A 21,293-nucleotide genomic window follows, 5' to 3' on the forward strand; every position below is an offset into this window, starting at 1 on the left:
TAACATGTTCTATCTACACTTCTGTTAAAATGTAATAATCACTTATTCTTCTGTTGTTTGAATGCTTTACATTAGTTTTGGATAATACCACAAATTTGGGTATCAATCCGATACCAAGTAGTTGCAGGATCATACATTGGTCATATTCAAAGTCCTCATATGTCCAGGGACATATTTCCTGAGTTTATAAACATAATATACATTTAAAAAAAACGAAAGAAGATGTAATCATAGTAGTATCGACTAGATACGCTCCTGTACTTTGTATCATTACAGTGGATGTTAGGTGTAGATCCACCAATGTCGTTTGTTCACATTTTGACGCCGGTGAGCTACGGTGTGTAGTGAAACATGTTTAGCTATTCTTCGTCCTGCAGGGCTGATACTTGTAAGAAACTTACTTTATTTGTCGCCATGGAGGTGAGGTTTAGTGATTTAGAAGTAGCTAAAACACTGCCGAATGGGGCTGGACTTTAGCCGCTAGCTAGCTAGCCATGTCTTAAAGCACCTCTTCCTGAGGGTTTTTCAGTGTTATAACTTCACATTTATCTTTAGTTTTTAAGCCAAAATGCGTCCGTTATCCCTTTTCTGTCTACACACATTGTCTGCTTGTAAGTACTCTGTGATTGTGCGCTACTAAACATGTTTGTCTGCTCGTAAACCAGTAACGACACGACGTGATGACGACGGGGTTGCGGACCGGTACTATTCAGAGGCAGTATAGTACCGAATATGATTCATTAGTACCGCGGTACTATACTAATACCGGTATACCGTAAAACCCTACAACTCACTACAACGCTGAATTAGTGGGAGCACTGGGCTTGTTTCTTTGCAATGAGATCCCCAGCAGGTTGATGGTATATACTACCATCAACCTGCAGACCAGCCTTCGGCTACAATCTGTCACATTTATATTTTATATGTTCATAAATGTGCATTGTATCATGTCACAAAGTTACAAATGACAACTTTCTATGAGGAGTTGTATTGTACATCTATAAACAAGCTTATTGGTGTGTCTAGTGGGACAAGTGAAAGATAAGTCGGAGAAAATGCAGTCGTTTATAAATTATTTAATGTTTCTCTGTGGCCCGGTAGCAAATGCGACACGGACCGGTACCGGTCCCTGGAATGGTGATTGGGGACCACTGGTTTACCAATATTACTACCAAATTGGTACTTTGAAATCTGTGCCGGTGCTTAAACAGTGAGTTAAATTGGAAAACAAGCAAATTTAGCCTTCCAAATTAATCAAACCTTTTTGACTTTTTGTTTATTGTATTCATAAAGATTGCGTTTATTGAGTTATGAACGTACTTTTGCACTTGCTGCTCAGCTGAGACCGTTATTTGGTCGTACACTTTGATGATTTAGCAGTTTGTTTTCCGTTAAAAAAGCAGGCTGTCACCTCTTCAGAAGGGTGCGCTTACCTGTCATTGATTGTGTATTTGTAAGTGTATATTCCGGTAAAGAAGTGTCTCAACTGTTCATTCAGCATCACCTGAGCAGAACCTTTCGAGCCATTGTCTTGTTTGTGCACCAACCCACACACAAATACACACATGCCTTATATGGTCGTTTGGACGTCAGCGTTCAAACATATTGGCTAGTTCCAGCCCACCATTGTTTGCTGGCGATGAGGCGTCGTCTAGCTCAGTGAGGGCCCCCGATGCTTACAGTACCTACCAGACCAGGACCACCAGTACAGTCGTGAGAAGAAACACAAGAATATAGGATAGGGGATGACAAGATGGCAAAAGATTACGCAACGTCCTCGTCCAAAATTGTCTCCTGTGTTTGAGAGTCATGAGGCAACATGGTCAAAAGCAATAGTATATAATAGTATTCATTTAGAGTTTGTGTAAACATAAAAGTGTTAAAAATTTTATTTATTGAAATAAATATTGGTAAAATAATTAGTGCGTCATAAAAAATTAGATCACATTAAACTTTCAGCTCCATTACTAGTTCATTTAGTTTTAGCTTAGAGTTCATATGACTTAATTTAATATATAATTACAAAAATGTAAAAAAACAAAACAAAAAAAAACATTGTAATTACTGTGTATTTTTAAAAGTAAAATCCTACTTTTTTGCTGTTTTAGCATTTATACCATTAAAGAAAACATTTATTTAGTTGTGTTTAAAATTTTCATTTGATTTGTAATTTGTATATTTGGTCTGTTCCATCCATCCATTTTCTTCCACTTATCCGAGGTCGGGACGCGGGGGCAGTAGCCTAAGCAGAGAAGCCCAGACTTTCCTCTCCCGAGCCACTTCGTCCAGCTCCTCCCGGGGGATCCCGAGGCATTCCCAGGCCAGCCGGGAGACATAGTCTTCCCAACGTGTCTTGGGTCTTCCCCGTGGCCTCCTGCCAGTCGGATGTGGCCTAAACATCTCCCTAGGGAGGCGTTCGGGTGGCAGCCTAACCAGATGCCCGAACCACCTCATCTGGTTCCTCTTTACTTTGAGCTCCTCCCGGATGACAGAGCTTCTCACCCTATCTCTAAGAGAGAGCCTCGCCACCCGCGGAGGAAACTCATTTTGGCCGCTTGTACCCGTGATCTTGTCCTTTCGGTCATAACCCAAAGCTCATGACCATAGGTGAGGATTGGAACGTAGATCGACCGGTAAATTGAGAGCTTTGCCTTCCAGCTCAACTCCTTCTTCACCACAGCGGATCGGTGTCACGATCCACTCTTCCCTCACTTGTGAAGAAGACTCCAAAGTATTTGAACTCCTCCACTTGGGGCAAGATCTCTTCCCCAACTCGGAGATGGCACTCCACCCTTTTCCGGGCTAGAACCATGGACTCGGACTTGGAGGTGTTGATTCTCATCCCAGTCGCTTTGCACTCAGCTGCGAACCGATCCAGTGAGAGCTGAAGATCCTGGCCAGATGAAGCCATCAGTACCACATCATCTGCAAAAAGCAGAGCCCTAATCCTGCAGCCACCAAACCGGATCCCCTCAACGCCCTGACTGTGCCTAGAAATTCTGTCCATAAAAGTTATGAACAGAATCTGTGACAAAGGGCAGCCTTGGCGGAGCCCAACCCTCACCGGAAACCGGTTCGACTTACTGCCAGCAATGCGGACCAAGCTCTGACACTGATTGTACAGGGAGCGGACTCCCATGCACACTTAAGGACCCTTCTGAGAGTACAGAGCTGGTCAACAGTTCCACGACCAGGACAAAACCCACACCGTTCCTCCTGAATCCGAGGTTCGACTATCCAGCGTAACCTCCTCTCCAGTACATCTGAATAGACCTTACCGGGAAGGCTGAGGAGTTGGTCTATTTGGTCCGTTGTGTTAATTTAATATAATACTGTTTACAAAATACTTAAGTATCTCTAAAATATGCGAGCATCCTACTAATTGCCAACTATTTTTTGTATAAAATACTATTAAATTACAGGATGTTTTGTTTTTCGTTTTAATTTAGCATTCATTCCCTGAGTTCACACGTAAGTTCTTGACTTTCACTTCTGTTATTTTATTTTTTTAAATTTTAGGCTTGTTTTATTTTTATTTTTTTTATTTACTATATAGGTTGTATTTGAAAAACACATTACAAAGAAAAGTATCAATTTAGGTATATGGCTTTATATATATTGAATAGAGATGTCCGATAAAATCGGCCTGCCGATATTATCGGCCAATAAATGCTTTAAAATGTAATATCGGAAATTATCGGTATCGTTTTTTTTATTATCGGTAACGTTTTTTTTGTTTGTTTTGTTTTTGTTTTTTTTAAATAAATCAACATAAAAAACACAAGATGCACTTACAATTAGTGCACCAACCCAAAAAACCTCCCTCCCCCATTTACACTCATTCACACAAAAGGGTTGTTTCTTTCTGTTATTAATATTCTGGTTCCTACATTATATATCAATATATATCAATACAGTCTGCAAGGGATACAGTCCGTAAGCACACATGATTGTGCATGCTGCTGGTCCACTAATAATACTAACCTTTAACAGTTAATTTTACTCATTTTCATTAATTACTAGTTTCTATGTAACTGTTTTTATATTGTTTTACTTTCTTTTTTATTCAAGAAAATGTTTTAAATTTATTTATCTTATTTTATTGTTATTATTATTTTTAAAAGGACCTTATCTTCACCATACCTGGTTGTCCAAATTAGGCATAGTAATGTGTTAATTCCATGACTGTATATATCTGTATCTGTTGATATCGGTATCGGTAATTAAAGCATTGGACAATATCGGAATATCGGATATCGGCAAAAAGCCATTATCGGACATCCCTAATATTGAACCTAATTTAATATATCATTTTATTCTAAAAAACAACAACAAAAACAACTTTATGTGTTCCAAAAATATGGAAATCTAAATAATTGTCTACAATTTTTTGTCTGAAATCCTGCTTAATTAATGTTTTTTATGTTGTCAGTGTTTTGCCTAAAATTAAACTACAAACAGGAAATGACTGATATATGAAAGCATCAAGTAAGTCCAATGAAGTTGTGTTTGTTTGTTGTCGGCGTATTTGTGTGGCGCTGCGCAGCGGCCATGGAATCCTGCCGTTAAGACTTTTAATATTGCCTAATGACTCGTCAAAGGGCTCGTTATTTGGAGAGAGCGCCAGGGTTGACAGAAAAGGGACAAAAAAGACACAGCAGAGGCGTTATTTTTATATATGTTTTTTCTGTGACATCACAGGTCCTCTAAGCTGGCCTTTGTGGTCCATTCTCACCAGCAGGTTGTTTTCTGGTCCTCTCATTAGGACCTGATCCCAAAATTAGAAGCTCCGCATCTGGCCGTACGACGACCCTGTGTCAAGTAAATACCTGCGGTGCTTTTGGTCCAATGGAATGCAACCTTTTCTTCTACAGCTGCCATTAAAATCCTCCTTTTAGTTGCTTGGAAATAGGTCGGAGGCACTTTTACCTATGGAAGATAATACAAATAGTCAGTTCCAGGGTCAAGCTGTGACCATAATAAATGTACAGCCATAAATCATAATGATTTTTTTAGAATATTATTATTAGTATGTATTATGTAGATTGGACGTTTTTCAAAAAATCCACTGGAAAAGCAAATCCCAAGGCAGAACACCCCTAGCAGGATAACGGTTTGATCAAAGGATAACATTTTGTGTGAATTTAAGTGCATATTTTTATATAGGTTCTTGTCTTAACAACTTAGAGGTACAAAATAAGACCCAAAAAGTTAAAGCACAAGCCAACAACACAAATAGGGTTATTCCTAGCATGACATTGTTTGGATGAACTGTAGGTTTTGTGTGACTTTTGATGCATATTTCTTCATAAGACATCTATTTATTCTGATTAATGCGTAGTTTATAGTTCAAAATATTTTGACAGTTGAACTGCTGCACTTTTTTTCCCCAAGTGATTGTGTAAAATGAAACTTGCCACTGTCATACCTAAAAAATAAAAAAGATAAACAAGTACACTAACCATAACTTGGCTAACAGCTATATTAATGCTAGTCTTTCGTTTGCTATACATGTTGCTAAAAAGTAGTGCTGTCAAATGATTATTTTTTAGAAATAGTATCAATCACACATTTGAATTCCAATTAATTGTGATTAATTGTACTAAATTATTCAATTACATTTAAAAAAAACCACCATGATATTTTGACACAAATATATGTCATTTATTTACTCAAAACTGGATAATAGTTTTTGTGACAGTTCCTGGCTGTCGTCTGGGTTCTCAGGACCATCAAGGAAGGACATGGTTGAGCAGGGTTGTCATTTTGTTTTATTTTTGCAAATAATACTCAGTCTCTCGTCGCTTTCCAGCTTCTCTTCGCCGCTCGCTCGGCAGCATGCTTTTCAGCCTGCCGCGTCGTCTTCGTCTGACTCTCGCTCTCTCGCTCTCCCGCGCTGCATCGGTTGCTGCTTGCTCTCCAACTCTCTCTTCCTCGTCGTTCTCGGCTGTCGCGCTTTTATACACAGAGAGGGGATTATTTAATTATTTAACCTCCTCGCCGCCATCTTGGAGCGGGCTCCGGTGTGCCCTGCTTCGCTGTCGGACTGCTGGCCACGCCTCCTCGCCACCCTTTCGGAGTTGGTCCCAGCGGGGCACGCCTCGCTGTCGGTCTGCCGGCCCCGCCTCCCCACAGTTTTATCTAAAGTTCAGTCGGACTCTCCTCACTTACCTTACCACTGACGTATGCAATAACCTGATCACTGACCTTACAGCAACCTGCACCGCATTTCAGGTAATCAGAGAATGTGCGGTCAAAATAAATTGTTTGATTAAACCAAAATCTTTAAATCTGACTGCCCTACTTAAAGTCAAAGAAAATGGAAAACTTGAGCATGATTGCGGTTCAAACTCCAAAATGTATTTTTGTTGAGTTCGTGGTTTGAAGCTTACAATTGAACAACTAACTAATTTCAGCCTTCCAAAAGTAAACAATGACTAACTCTGAAGGTATGCCTAAATAAAAGAACTAACATTTTTTGAACATGGTATATGACTCACAAAGTCACATTACAACACAAATGACCACAAATGCCCCTTTTTCACTGCAGCCGTTCCAGAGCCAGTTCGGAGTAAGATTTCAGAGATTTTGTTTCCGTTGCCACCACATCAGAAGTTGCCGCCCACTTCTGAGTTTTTTTAGTTTGACTCTGACTGCACATCCACCCTCGACCAAGGAGCAAATAGGTTTAAGAAATGCACATATTAACATGAACAGTCTGAGGTCCCTCCTCTCTGAGTTACCACCATATCGTGGTAAGGGAGTTTGCATGTTTTTGGCAGCTAAGTTGTCAGGGGTTCTATGCCCCAGGTAGGTCCCCCAAGACCAACAGTTCCTAGGAAAGAGACCAGACAAAGTGTAGCTCAAAAGACCTTATGACAAGACAAGACCCTCTGGCGATGGAGCTCGATGGCAAGGGCCTAGTGACTTGTTGCCCCCCGGCTCTGAGCCTGTATGTTGGAGTTCAACCCAGTAGACAAGAGGGTCCCGTCCCGTCCCCGAGTCTCCGGCTGGGGGACGGGTCCTGACTGTTGTTTGCGTTGATCTGCCAAACAGAAGTTCAGAATACAGGACCTTTGTTGATTCCCGAGACGTAGTGATTCTCAACTGGTTTTGGGTTGTGGACCCGTTTTTTAGTGGGTCGCTGGTTATTGTCTTAAAAACACCATTAAAAGATATGTTGTCTGTGAACGTATCTCGTGTTCCTACTGTATCCATTGACATGATTTCCCCATGAGGTGCTTGCCATGTTTCTAGGCAACGTTGTAACGCTTCAGTTGAGGGGGAAGGACATTAGATTTAACGTGCCGTCCACTGCTCAGGAAATGATTCAGGTGGTAGTCAAGGGTAGTCTTGGTGGCAGGGGGTAGATGAGATCCACCTGGAATTCCTTAAGACGCTGGATGCTGTGGGGCTGTCTTGCTTTACAAGAGTCTGCAGCATCGCATGGACATCAGTAGCAGCACCTCTGGACTGGCAGACTGGGATGTTGGTTCCCCTTTTTAGAAGGCGAACCTGAGGGTGCGTTCCAACTATTGTGGCATCACACACCAGTGACTTTCCTGGGGAGGTGTTCACGGCACGTCCGACCGGTAGGAAACCTCAGGAATACCCAGTACAATTTGGAGAAACTACAGGCCTGATCTACTAAGGGTTTGCATGTTCTAAAATATGTTCCTGTGATCCAGGAAAAATCCATAAATTTGTTTCAGCATTGTGATGGGTCAAATAATACTGTTAATAAAAATCCAGTGTTAAAAATCAAAATGGGTGACATCACTATATACCTGTATAAGGAACAAGAGTCTAATTCTCTGGGCATAACGATAGACAATAAATTATCATAAGAAAAAACACATGAGCAATATTATTGCATAAATGGGTGATTGCATGAGAAGACTCTTTTCTTCATCCAAATATTATGAACATTGCAATCAAACACTAGTATTAACATATCTTTACAATGACCCAGCACTTTGGTCGACTGCCATCGCAGCAATGTAAAATCGACTACTTGTGCAATTTATAACTTATGCAAAACACAGCTGGTCATATCGCTCTACTGCAGCTAATGGGGATCCGAATAAATAAACTCACTGCAAATGTTCCCCACAAATCTTGAATGAATTCTGAATTGCACTTAGTTAATTACTTTTGTAATTAAACTGTTCCATTTTTTCCCTACTCCTAACAGAGGTCTGTGCAGCTGTGTGGCAAATATTTCCTGAAATGTTTGATTTTCAAACTTCCGATATACTTTTTTAATTCCCATTTGTCTTCACATTCTCACATTCTTCTCCAAAGCCAAGCTAAAAGAAACTCACACAAGCACACTTTGGTTTGACCTACTAGTTTTGTGCAACTTTAGATGCTTATTTGTCCACAAAATATGAGTCCAATTTATTTATTATTGTACGCAGTTGATCGTATTGTAGATTTTATTTTTATTTTTTTGCTGTAAAATGAAGCCATTTTGTGTAAAACGTTAAAAAAACAACAGAACAAACGTACTTTCTTATATTTGATAGTGGTTGAAGCTTGCTGTATGGTGACATACATAGTCTGCTCATGTTGTATATGTATACAGTATATATCATGGGGAGCATGAATACAGTATATAATATATGATATATGTGCGACTTTTAAACATTTTGGTGCAATTCTGTTGATATTGTAGGTGATTTCATACATTTGTTGTCTGACTATCTACAATCATTTGTGTTGTATGTATGTTTCTAATGGAATTGTCAATCAAATTGCGTAATGTGTGCACTTTATTGTAAATTTGTTTTGCAATTTAACAAGTAAGACTTTTTTTGCCATTGTAAAATCAAGCTCACCGTAACAAACCCGTTGATGTGTTGCTGTAAAGTAACATCAAAGGACACACAGATATTGAGCGTTTTTAAACAATCATATATTATTAATGTTGTTTTTAGCGCTTCAAATAAAACGTGGTCCATTCTCACGCTGGCTAAAGACGATTTTGAGCAAAAGTCAGTGCATTACAATCAGATAAAACCTGTGAACGTTTCAGAGATGACACACCATCCAAGCTGATAAAGACATCACATTTATCTCTGAGGCAGGAAGAGCTTTAAAAACGTTCCCATTTCAACAAAAAATGATTTTTATCTAACCCCTGCTTTGTTCCCACTTGTGATCAGCACTTGTATTATTGAATGTTCCTCTTTTTATCACACTTTAATCTGCTGAAGCCAGTCCCTACATGTCAATGGACTTGTGTAGTATCTGTTCATGTCCCCCACAAGCTTTGAACCACATCCACTTCCTCAAATTAACTTCAATTGAATCCAATTAATACATTTAACTTAAAAAATGGTATAATACAAAATGTACACTTCAGTTAATAGAAAAGTTACATATAGACAAGTTTTTGGAGGATTTCATACAAACATGTCATTTTAATTAGTAGAAAAGTAACTCATAGACAGATTTTTGTAGGATTTCACACAGGAAGTACACCTTAATAAGTAAAAAAGTTACATAGAGACATATGTTAGTAGGATTTGTTACAAGTTACCTAAAATTGTAGAAAGGTTACATACAGATAGCTTTGAGTAGGATTTCATACAAAAAGCACACTTAAAATAGTAGAAAAGTTACATATTAACACAATTTAGTAGGATTTTATATAAAAAGTGCACTTAAAAGAGTAGAAAGTGCTGTATACATAGACATTCTTTAGTAGGGTTTCATACAGAAAGTGCAACTAAAACAGTACAAATGTTACATAAAGACACATTTTACTAGGATTTCAAACAAAAAGACACCTAAGATGGTAGAAAACTTACAAACAGACATAGTTTTAGTAGGATTTCATACAAAGAGTACACTTGAAATAGTAGAAAAGTTACATATTGACGCATTTTAGTAGGATTAAATACAAAAATAACACTTAATACAGTAGAAAACATAGATTTTAGTAGGATTTCATTCAAAAAGTACAGCTAAAATAGCAGAAGAGTTATATATGGACCGATTTTTAGTAGTGTTTCATACAAAAAGTACAACTAAAATAGCCGAAAAGTTACATATAGATTGATTTTAGTAGTATTTCACGCAAAAAGTTCATCTAAAATAGTGTAAAAAATTACACAGATTGATTTTAGCAGAATTTCGTGCAAAAAGTACATCTTTAATAGTCAAAGTTACATATAGATTGATTTTAGTAGTATTTCATACAAAAAGTACAACTAAAATAGTCGAAAAGTTACATATAGATTGATTTTAGTTGTATTTCATACAAACCCCGTTTCCATATGAGTTGGGAAATTGTGTTAGATGTAAATATAAATGGAATACAATGATTTGCAAATCCTTTTCAACCCATATTCAATTGAATGCACTACAAAGACAAGATATAATAATAATAATAATAATACCTGGGATTTATATAGCGCTTTTCTAAGTACTCAAAGTCGCTTTACATGTTAAAAACCCATCATTCATTCACACCTGGGGGTGGTAAGCTACTTTCTTAGCCACAGCTGCCCTGGGGTAGACTGACGGAAGATATTTGATGTTCAAACTCATAAACTTTATTTTTTTTTTGCAAACAATAATTAACTTAGAATTTCATGGCTGCAACATGTGCCAAAGTAGTTGGGAAAGGGCATGTTCACCACTGTGTTACATGGCCTTTCCTTTTTACAACACTCAGTAAACTGAGGAGACACATTTTTTAAGCTTCTCAGGTGGAATTATTTCCCATTCTTGCTTGATGTACAGCTTAAGTTGTTCAACAGTCCGGGGGTCTCTGTTGTGGTATTTTAGGCTTCATAATGCACCACACATTTTCAATGGGAGATATGTCTGGATTACAGGCAGGCCAGTCTAGTACCCGCACTCTTTTACTATGAAGCCACGTTGATGTAACTCGTGGCTTGGCATTGTCTTGCTGAAATAAGCAGGGGCGTCCATGGTAACGTTGCTTGGATGGCAACATATGTTGCTCCAAAACCTGTATGTACCTTTCAGCATTAATGGCGCCTTCACAGATGTGTAAGTTACCCATGTCTTGGGCACTAATACACCCCCATACCATCACAGATGCTGGCTTTTCAACTTTGCACCTAGAACACCGGATGGTTCTTTTCCTCTTTGGTCCGGAGGACACGATGTCCACCGTTTCCAAAAACAATTTGAAATGTGGACTCGTCAGACCACAAAACACTTTTCCAGTCCATTTTAGATGAGCTCAGGCCCAGCAAAGCCGACGGCGTTTCTGGGTGTTGTTGATAAACGGTTTTCGCCTTGCATAGGAGAGTTTTAACTTGCACTTACAGATGTAGAGACCAACTGTAGTTACTGACAGTGGGTTTCTGAAGTGTTCCTGAGCCCATGTGGTGATATCCTTTACACACTGATGTCGCTTGTTGATGCAGTACAGCCTGAGGGATCGAAGGTCACAGGCTTAGCTGCTTACGTGCAGTGATTTCTCCAGATTCTCTGAACCCTTTGATGATATTACGGACCGTAGATGGTGAAATCCCAAAATTCCTTGCAATAGCTGGTTGAGAAAGGTTTTTCTTAAACTGTTCAACAATTTGCTCACGCATTTGTTGACAAAGTGGTGACCCTCGCCCCATCCTTGTTTGTGAATGACTCAGCATTTCATGGAATCTACTTTTATACCCAATTATGGCACCCACCTGTTCCCAATTTGCCTGTTCACCTGTGAGATGTTCCAAATAAGTGTTTGATGAGTATTCCTCAACTTTATCAGTATTTATTACCACCTTTCCCAACTTCTTTGTCACGTGTTGCTGGCATCAAATTCTAAAGTTAATGATTATTTGCAAAAAAAAAAAATGTTTATCAGTTTGAACATCAAATATGTTGTCTTTGTAGCATATTCAACTGAATATGGGTTGAAAATGATTTGCAAATCATTGTATTCTGTTTATATTTACATCTAACACAATTTCCCAACTCATATGGAAACGGGGTTTGTACAAAAAATTCCTCTAAAATAGTCGAAAAGTTACACATTGATTGAGTTTAGTAGGATGTCATGCAAAAAGTACATCTTTAATAGTCAAAGTTACATATAGATTGATTTTAATAGTATTTCATACAAAAAGTACACCTAAAATAGTCGAAAAGTTACACATGGATTGATTTTAGTCTAATTTCATGCACAAAGTACATCTTAAATAGTTGAAAAGTTACACATAGATTGAGTTTAGTAGGATGTCATACAAAAAGTACACAGTGGTTCACGTCAGTTAATGACTTAATGCACATTTCCTCTTTCCTAAGAGCTAAGAGGATTTGGGCTTTATCCCCAAATTTGACCAATTCCCTCCCTTTAAAACACACTTTGATCCTCTCGCGCACACAGGGGGTACGAGGGTCCCTCCGCGCCCCCCCAAAAAGGGTGGGCGGACCCCTTTTAGAGAATTGTTTTTTGTCCAGCTGTGACTACGCTGCAACATCTAATCCCTGATGTCGTCAACTCAATGCACGCACTTTTTTTTGTCCTATTATTTTGTGAAGGGGAGGGGACAACCTCGGGGGCGCCTGATGTTGGAGGGCCAGCCTTTGTAGAACGAAACAACACACAGCAGCACGGCACTTCCTCAAAATGAGATGAAAGCCTGAGTAAAGCGACGAAAAGCCGAATAAATCAAAGCCTGATGAATGTTGGAGTGGACGGCCCTGATGGTGGCAGGGGGTGTTCTTGGGTCTATTCCACTTAATAACGCAGGTGCAAATTCAGGTAAATAGCACTTTTAGCTCCCCTGCTGGCACTGACACCGCCTCCTATAAACATCCTCTTTTGCTCGGTTTGGTCGGTTACATCTTACTGGATTACGATCAAATAGTTGCAATTGTTTGTCAGTTAAGCATGCCGACGCGACACAGAGTTTAGCACGTTACTTGATAGCAAAACCGGTCCTAACTTATTTTACCACAATTAGATAAACAAACAAAGCACAGCTATTGTTTTTTCCACAATATCGCACAATAGACATGTGCTTTTAACGCTAGCATGTTTGTGTTGTCAGGTTACTCCCAGGTGAAATTTGATAGTCTTGTTTCCAGTTAATCTACCTCAGTCAGTCCAAGTTAATAACGTGTGAAATCCACTTTGCACTAAGTCCCATAAAAGGACATTTAGATCACTGACTTCAAAGGAAAGAAAATTACGTGCTGCCGTATTGCAGTGCTATAACATTTGTAGGCCATTATGCTAGCAGTTAGTGTAAAGTGTAATGATGGCATATATAAAAAGCACATGAAAATGTTGCATTCTTTTGCACAATGGTGAAACCTGTATTAATTGTGTAAAAATATGTTACGCATATGTTGGATTTTGTACAAAAAGTAATGCACCTAGTAAAATTCCATATATAGTATTTCCCATAGTACTTGAAAAATGGTCTCTCTCTTCTTGGTAAAACAATTTATGCCAGAAAAGTCTGGCACTACATCGAAAACTACAAAATCCTTTGTCTATTTTGATTAAAACAAGATGTTTTGGAGAACAAATATATACAGTAGTTCTCTACTTTTATAATGGAATAAATGTTTTCCCCTAAAAGTTACAAATTAGGTGGAACACTATTAAATGTATCGGTTATTTTTGGTAAAAACAACAACAAAAAATAGAAAGTTCTACTTTTATGACGTCATGCAATTTTTGCTGAAATAGTAATTATGTGGAAAACTATGAAATGTGGTGGTTATATGTAGCAAAAATTACATTTTGTGACCTACATAAAAATCAATAATTAAAAAACCCAATGCTGAACAAGTCACAATTATGTGGATAAAACCAAAAAAAAATGTTAAGCTATAATGATTAGCACACAGGTGTCCAAACTGCGGTCATTTTCTGCTCACAGCTAGTTTTTTCTTGTTCTAAAAAATGAGTAGGGGTGTAATGTTACTGTAGATACTGTAGTATTGTGGTTTCAGTCTTCACAATAATGCCGTGACACATGATGTATCAAACAAAAACTTGGTGTGTAGTTTTTTTCTGGCGCTTTAGCGTTGACCAGGTCTGAAAATAAACTACATCTCCCAGAATCCTCTGCACAGCACAATCGACAAGGTCGGGGCGTGGAACACCGTAAGCAGGAAGTGAAGTGTGTTCGTAATCGATGAGAGGAACTGTTTTTTTTTTTGTCAAGGATCCTGCCGAGAGTTAGAGCTGGTCCATCGTTCCACGACCAGGATGAAAACCACACTGCTCCTCCTGGATCTAAGGTTCAACTATCTCCTCTCTAGTACACCTGAATAAACCTTACCAGGTAGGCTGAGGAGTGTGATCCCACGATAGTAGTAATAATAGTTTTTAAAGAGAGGAACCACCACCCCAGTCTGCCAATCCAGAGGCACCTCCCCCGATGTCCACGCAATGTTGCAGAGCTTTTTCAACCAGGACAGCCCCACATCATCCAGAGCCTTAAGGAACTTTGGCAAATCTCATCCACACCCGGGGCCCCTGCCACCAAGGAGATTTTAAACCACCTCTGCAACCTCTGTCACGGTGTTGACAGCGCACTGCTTCCCCCTCCTGAGGTGGCGGATGGTGGTCTATAATTGCTTCAAAGCCGTCCAGCAGTTGGTTTCCATGGCTTCCCTGAAATCCTCCCATGCCCGAGTTTCTGCCTCCGTGACTGCCGAAGTCGCACACCACTGGGCCTGACGGTACCTGTCCGCTGCCTCCGGAGTCCCACGGGCCAAAAGCACCCGATAGGACTCCTTCTTCAGCTTGATGGCATCCCTGCTGCTGGGTTCTGGAATTACCACCACGACTGGTTCCTATTGAGAAAACTGGTTCCAGCCAAGGGCCCCATCTACACATTTCACCCGACCTCTATGACCCCTCCTATGAGTGGTGAACCCATTGAACGGGGGACCCACGTTTCTTCTTCTGGCTGTTCCCTGCCGGGCTCCAGGCGCTCGCCATCGAGCCCAACTCTAGGCCTGGCTCCAAAGGGGGGCCCCAGTGACCCGCGTCTGGGCAAGGGAAATCTGGGTCCTTCATTTTGTCTTTCTATAGAGATGTCTTCAAGCTGCTCTTTGTCTGATCCCTTACCTAGGACCTGTTTGTCTTGGGAGACTCCACAAGGGTCATAGAAGGCCCACACAACATAGGGACACTCAAACTGTACGCATATATATATATATATATATATATATATATATATATATATATATATATATATATATATATATATATATATATATATATATATATATATATATATATATATATATATATATATATATATATGTATATATATATATATATATATATATACATACAGTATATATTAAATATATATACTGTATATATGCATATATCTGGTGTGAAGGTCACCGCACGTCACTGCTATAATGTTTGTTAATGCAAGATGTTTATGTCAATGTTTGGCTAATGTTGGGGTTGTTTTGTGGTTTTAGCCCACCTTGGTGGACACGCTTCCAGACAAGTTCACCTGCGGAATGCGACACTCGCACTTCATTGAGGCTCGTTTATAAACATTCATGTTTACAGGAGCATAAACGTTTAAAATCCACAGAGATTTCACACTAAGACAATGCTGGAATTCCAAAAACTACTCAAGCATTGGAAAGATAGAGCGTTCAAATCTCCGTTTGGAAAACTTTGTGTGGAGTTTGCATTTTTCACCTCGTGTGTGGAAGTTTTTTTCTCCGACTGTAACTGAAGACTTGAATTTGCCCATAATCGTGAGTGTTAAAGAGTGCTTTATGTGTCCTGTGACTGGTTAGTGACCAGTCCAGGGTCCTAAAGTCAGCTGGGATAGGCTGCAGAAACGCAATATAGAAAAAGATTGTAAAATACTCTTGACATTGTTCTTACAAAACTAACAGGTTTCTTGTCAAACTACATGAAAATCGGCCAAAAATTATCGTATACAATTCACACACAAAAAAATTGAGCGTCAACCATCTCGTGTCAGAAACCCCAAAAATCAAGTGTTCTTGCAAGACAGTTACAAGATATGGTCAAATATGTCTTGCTAAAACTCAAAAGGTTTCTTTAAAATACTTGAAAATGTGAAAAAATTATGACTGGAAATGATGATCATAAATCAGTCATCAGTTTCATGGCAACGTCCCATCTCTGTAAATGTGGTTATCGTAAATAACAAAGATTTATCAGATTTATCACGCAGAGTTGGACACGCTGCTTTTCACCACAGATATTCACAGGATTCACAGATGTAATCTGCTTGTTGTGCTGCAAGCCTCAGGAAATGATGCGGTGAAGAGATTCAACGTCTACGTTGTGATTGTCGCCAAAGGACGTAATGTTGGAATGTTTCACGTAGTTTTGATACGAACAAACAGGCACTTACTAATTTGCAACAGACTTTGGTAACACTTTAGTATGGGGAACATATTCACCATTAATTAGTTGATAATTAAAGTAACAAAGACTTAATTTAGAGTTATTTGGACACTAGGGGAACATATAAGGGTTAGGGTTAGGGTTACTAATAAGCAATAATTCTGAGGTTATTGAGGGAAGACTCTTAGTTAATTGCTTATTGGTTGTATAATAAGGCCATGCAGAATAAGGCATTAATAAGTACTTAATAATAACTAATTAAAGGCCTACTGAAACCCACTACTACCGACCACGCAGTCTGATAGTTTATATATCAATGATGAAATCTTAACATTATAACACATGCCAATACGGCCGGGTTAACTTATAAAGTGACATTTTAAATTTGCCGCTAAACTTCCGGTTCCAAACGCCTCTGAGGATGACGTATGCGCGTGACGTAACAGAGGTATGCCTTCCCCATTGAACACAATACAAAAAGGCTCTGTTTTCATTTCATAATTCCACAGTATTCTGGACATCTGTGTTCGTGAATCGGTTGCAATTATGTTCATTGCATTATGGAGAAAGAAGCTGAGCAAGCAAAGAAGAAAGTTGTCGGTGCGAAACGGACGTATTTTTCGAACGAAGTCAGCAACAACAGTACACAGCCGGCGCGTCTTTGTTTACATTCCCGAAAGATGCAGTCAAGATGGAAGAACTCGGATAACAGAGACTCTAACCAGGAGGACTTTTGACCTCGATACACAGACGCCTGTAGAGAACTGGGACAACACAGACTCTTACCAGGATTACTTTGATTTGGATGACAAAGACGCAGACGTGCTACCGTGAGTATGCAGCTTTGGCTTCTAAACATTTGATCGCTTGACCGTATGTGCGCAACTTTTTTTTTGCGTATGTACGTAACTTTTTTCAAATATATAAGCTTCATGAACCTTGGGTTAGGTGAACGGTCTTTTGGGCTGAGTGATTGTGTGTGTTGATCAGGTGTTTGAATTGTATTGGCGTGTTCTATGGAGCTAGGAGCTAGCATAGGAGCTAGGAGTTAGCATAACAAAGACGTAGGTGTTTTTATGCAGGATTAATTTGTGTCATATTAAATATAAGCCTGGTTGTGTTGTGGCTAATAGAGTAAATATATGTCTTGTGTTTATTTACTGTTTTAGTCATTCCCAGCTGAATACCAGGTACCGTGAGTATGCAGCCTTGGCTGCTAAACATTTGATAGCTTGACCGTATGTGCGCGTCACGTACGTAACTTTTTAAAAATATATAAGCTTTATGAACATTGGGTTAGGTGAACTGTCTTTTGGGCTGAGTGATTGTGTGTGTTGATCAGGTGTTTGAATTGTATTGGCGTGTTCTATGGAGCTAGGAGCTAGCAGAGGAGCTAGGAGCTAGCATAACAAACACGTAGGTGTTTTTATGCAGGATTAATTTGTGGCATATTAAATATAAGCCTGGTTGTGTTGTGGCTAATAGAGTATATATATGTCTTGTGTTTATTTACTGTTGTAGTCATTCCCAGCTGAATATCAGGTACCGTGAGTATGCAGCCTTGGCTGCTAAACATTTGATAGCTTGACCGTATGTGCGCGTCACGTACGTAACTTTTTAAAAATATATAAGCTTTATGAACCTTGGGTTAGGTGAACGGTCTTTTGGGCTGAGTGATTGTGTGTGTTGATCAGGTGTTTGAATTGTATTGGCGCGTTCTATGGAGCTAGGAGCTAGCAGAGGAGCTAGGAGCTAGCATAACAAACACGTAGGTGTTTTTATGCAGGATTCATTTGTGGCATATTAAATATAAGCCTGGTTGTGTTGTGGCTAATAGAGTATATATATGTCTTGTGTTTATTTACTGTTGTAGTCATTCCCAGCTGAATATCAGGTCACCCCCGGCTCTCACAGCATCTTCTCTATCTGAATAGCTTCAACTCCCCACTAGTCCTTCACTTGCACTTTACTCATCCACAAATCTTTCATCCTCGGTCAAATTAATGGGGAAATTGTCGCTTTCTCGGTCCGAATCTCTCTCACTTCATGCGGCCATCATTGTAAACAATAGGGAACTTTGCGTATATGTTCAATTGACTTCGTCACGCTACTTCCGGTAGGGGCAAGCCTTTTTTTATCAGATACCAAAAGTTGCGATTTTTATCGTCGTTGTTCTATACTAAATCATTTCAGCAAAAATATGGCAATATCGCGAAATGATTAAGTATGACACATAGAATAGATCTGCTATCCCCGTTTAAATAAAAAAAATTCATTTCAGTAGGCCTTTAAGAGCCAATATGTTACCAATTTGCATGTTAATAAGCAACTAATTCATGGTGAATATGTGTTCTCCACACTAAAGTGTTACCCAGACTTTTTATTACTATCTGTATTGTATTATTAAAACGGTTATTAAAAAACTATTGTTGGATAGACTTTCACAATTCACTTATTGTAGAAAAATATGCACAAATACAGCCGTCCCTCGCCACTTTGCACAATTACAATTTTGTGGTTTCACTCTATCATGTTTTTTCAGAATATATTTATTAATATCATATCATGGTTCCTCGCTTTTTCCCGTTTGTGTCACGATTGCGTGGATCGTTCTCCCAAGATGCAGACGGAACTCCGGAGGCAAGGTGCGGGTAAGGAAATTATTTATTTTCCATAAATCATGCGGGGTACAAACAAAACAAGTGTGCCCATAGCATGGGAAGCTAACGGAATAGCTAACAAGGAAAGGTAAGCATATGAACAAGAAAACAAAAGGCAAAGCTTAGATCAGGAATCAAGTATACTCAACGTGACGTGTTGCACGAAGCAAATAAGGAAGCCAGACTGAGTGTGGCGACCAACGGGAAAAAGTGGCCCTCTGATTAGTGCCCAGGAGCAGGTGAGCATCACGAACACTAATCAGAGGCAGGTGAAAACAATCTGCAGTGATGGCAACTAAAACACAAACCCAGGGGTGCTCAAAAACAGGACCCGAGGGAGTCCAAAACTAAACAAAACATGATCCGGGCAACATATCATGACAGTTTGACTACAGACCATTATTAGCCAAAAATATGCACATTTGAGTTACAAATTTTGGCCTAATTTAAGCATTTTCAAGAACATAACTGTTGCATGTAGGCAAGCAAAAGAACCAGACAGAGTGGGGCTATAGGACAGAATAAATAACTCTCTGATTAGCACCCAGGAGCAGTTGAGCATCCCGGACACCGATCAGAGGCAGCTGAGAACAATGAATAACCATGGCAACCCAGGAGACACAACACAGGGGTGCTGAAACAGAACTTAAACAACAAGTGAATCAAAACGTAAACAAACTATGATCGGGCAACGGATCATGATATGTAAATTTTATTTTGAAATGAGTCTATCCTAGCTGAACTACTGTTATCAGTTATAGAGGTATTCGAAAATAACATGATTTATTAATGCCCTTTGACATATCAGGGCCATTTAATGATGACTTGACATTAAATTATTACATATGGTACCCTTAATATGGGTGTATTTTGAATACAAGATATCATTTTTAGGTACCGTATTTTCCGGACCATAAGATACACCGGAGTATAAGGCGCACTGCCAATGAGCGGGTCTAGTCAGGTCTATTTTCATACAAAAGGCGCACCAAATTACAGGGCGCATTAAAGGGGTCATATTATTATTTTATTTTTTTTAAATTGAAAACATTATTTTGTGGTCTACGTAACCAAAATTATTCTGTACATTAGGCGAACCGAGTTATAAGGCGCAATGTCGATTTTTGAGAAAATGAAAGGCTTTTAAGTGCGCCTTATAGTCTGAAAAATAGGATATTATTCATCAGTGAACCCCTGGTATGTCCTGCAGCGGCCCACTTGGATTAATGATACAAGATGCAGAGAGCTTCGACTGGTGCAACTTTAATTCTCTCCTCCTTTTCTCCTCACAATTTTGACACCGTGAAAACTATGACGATGGACAGAAAATACAAATGCCATCGTACCATATTTCCACAAACAATGCATAAATCATGTTTACATTTTTAAACTTATAAACAAATATTTTTTAGTAAATAAAAAAATGACATTTTCCCGTTTGTTTTAAATGAAATGAACCACTTGTTTTACAATAAATAAAACCATTAGACTCCTCCTACCTCCTTCCACTTCCAAGGGCGCTAAGTTTGCTCAACTTGTTAGCCTAGCTTCCACACACAGCTCGTAGTGACTCTCCTTAAATGTGACATATAAACAACACAAACACGAGGCACAATAAAATAACCTCTCACAAATGTTCACATAGAATATGAGAAATATATCTTTGTCAGCATGTTTTACCAGTCCTGGAGTAACGTGAGTATGCTGTTGATGTCAGACGGAACGGCAGCAGGAAGTCAAGCATCAGCAATAAAGGAAGTAACAGAATAAGAGTGGGCTCTTCAAAATAAAGGCACAAAAAAACGTAACATGACAGAACTGCATTTTTCTCATGAACAAAATTTGCTGCCATTTACATGTTCCACGAGGGGTCTTTTTTCGGTGTTCGGACACGTTTGGGCAGTTAAATCGAGGAACGTTTACACATGCATGGAATTCTATTTTGAGCGCTAATCCCAAAAGGGACAAGCGGTAGAAAATGGATGGATGGATGGATTTTCAAAGGTTTTTCCAACCTTAGTGACAAAGACATCAAAATGTATCACCTTTTTATTAAGTTACACTTATAAATATTTAACAATGATTCACATGCACGGGGTTCTACTGTAAGTTTTATACATTTTATGACTTTATCCAACTAATAGATATCAACATGTATCATCGTTGGTATCAATTAATTGTGGTATCGCACAAGCCCATGCTATCCAAAGCTAAAATCTTTTGGTTTTATCAAATTTTTCTTAGTGCCATCCCATTCCTAACCCATAGGGTTCAATATG

The 21,293-nt window shown here is 39.0% G+C and overlaps 1 long non-coding RNA gene across 1 annotated transcript; it reads right to left on the bottom strand.

Moving 5' to 3' along the window:
- Positions 1-4,620: 4,620 nt before the first annotated feature.
- On the bottom strand, positions 4,621-20,733 carry LOC133662735 (uncharacterized). Its single transcript, XR_009828147.1, has 3 exons — positions 20,695-20,733; positions 20,514-20,589; positions 4,621-4,929 (listed from the first exon to the last, which is right to left on the bottom strand). It is a non-coding gene; the product is annotated as an uncharacterized LOC133662735 (long non-coding RNA).
- Between the last annotated feature and the right edge of the window lie 560 nt (positions 20,734-21,293).

This window comes from Entelurus aequoreus, linkage group LG12, assembly GCF_033978785.1.
Source record: "Entelurus aequoreus isolate RoL-2023_Sb linkage group LG12, RoL_Eaeq_v1.1, whole genome shotgun sequence".
Taxonomy (NCBI): domain Eukaryota; kingdom Metazoa; phylum Chordata; class Actinopteri; order Syngnathiformes; family Syngnathidae; genus Entelurus; species Entelurus aequoreus.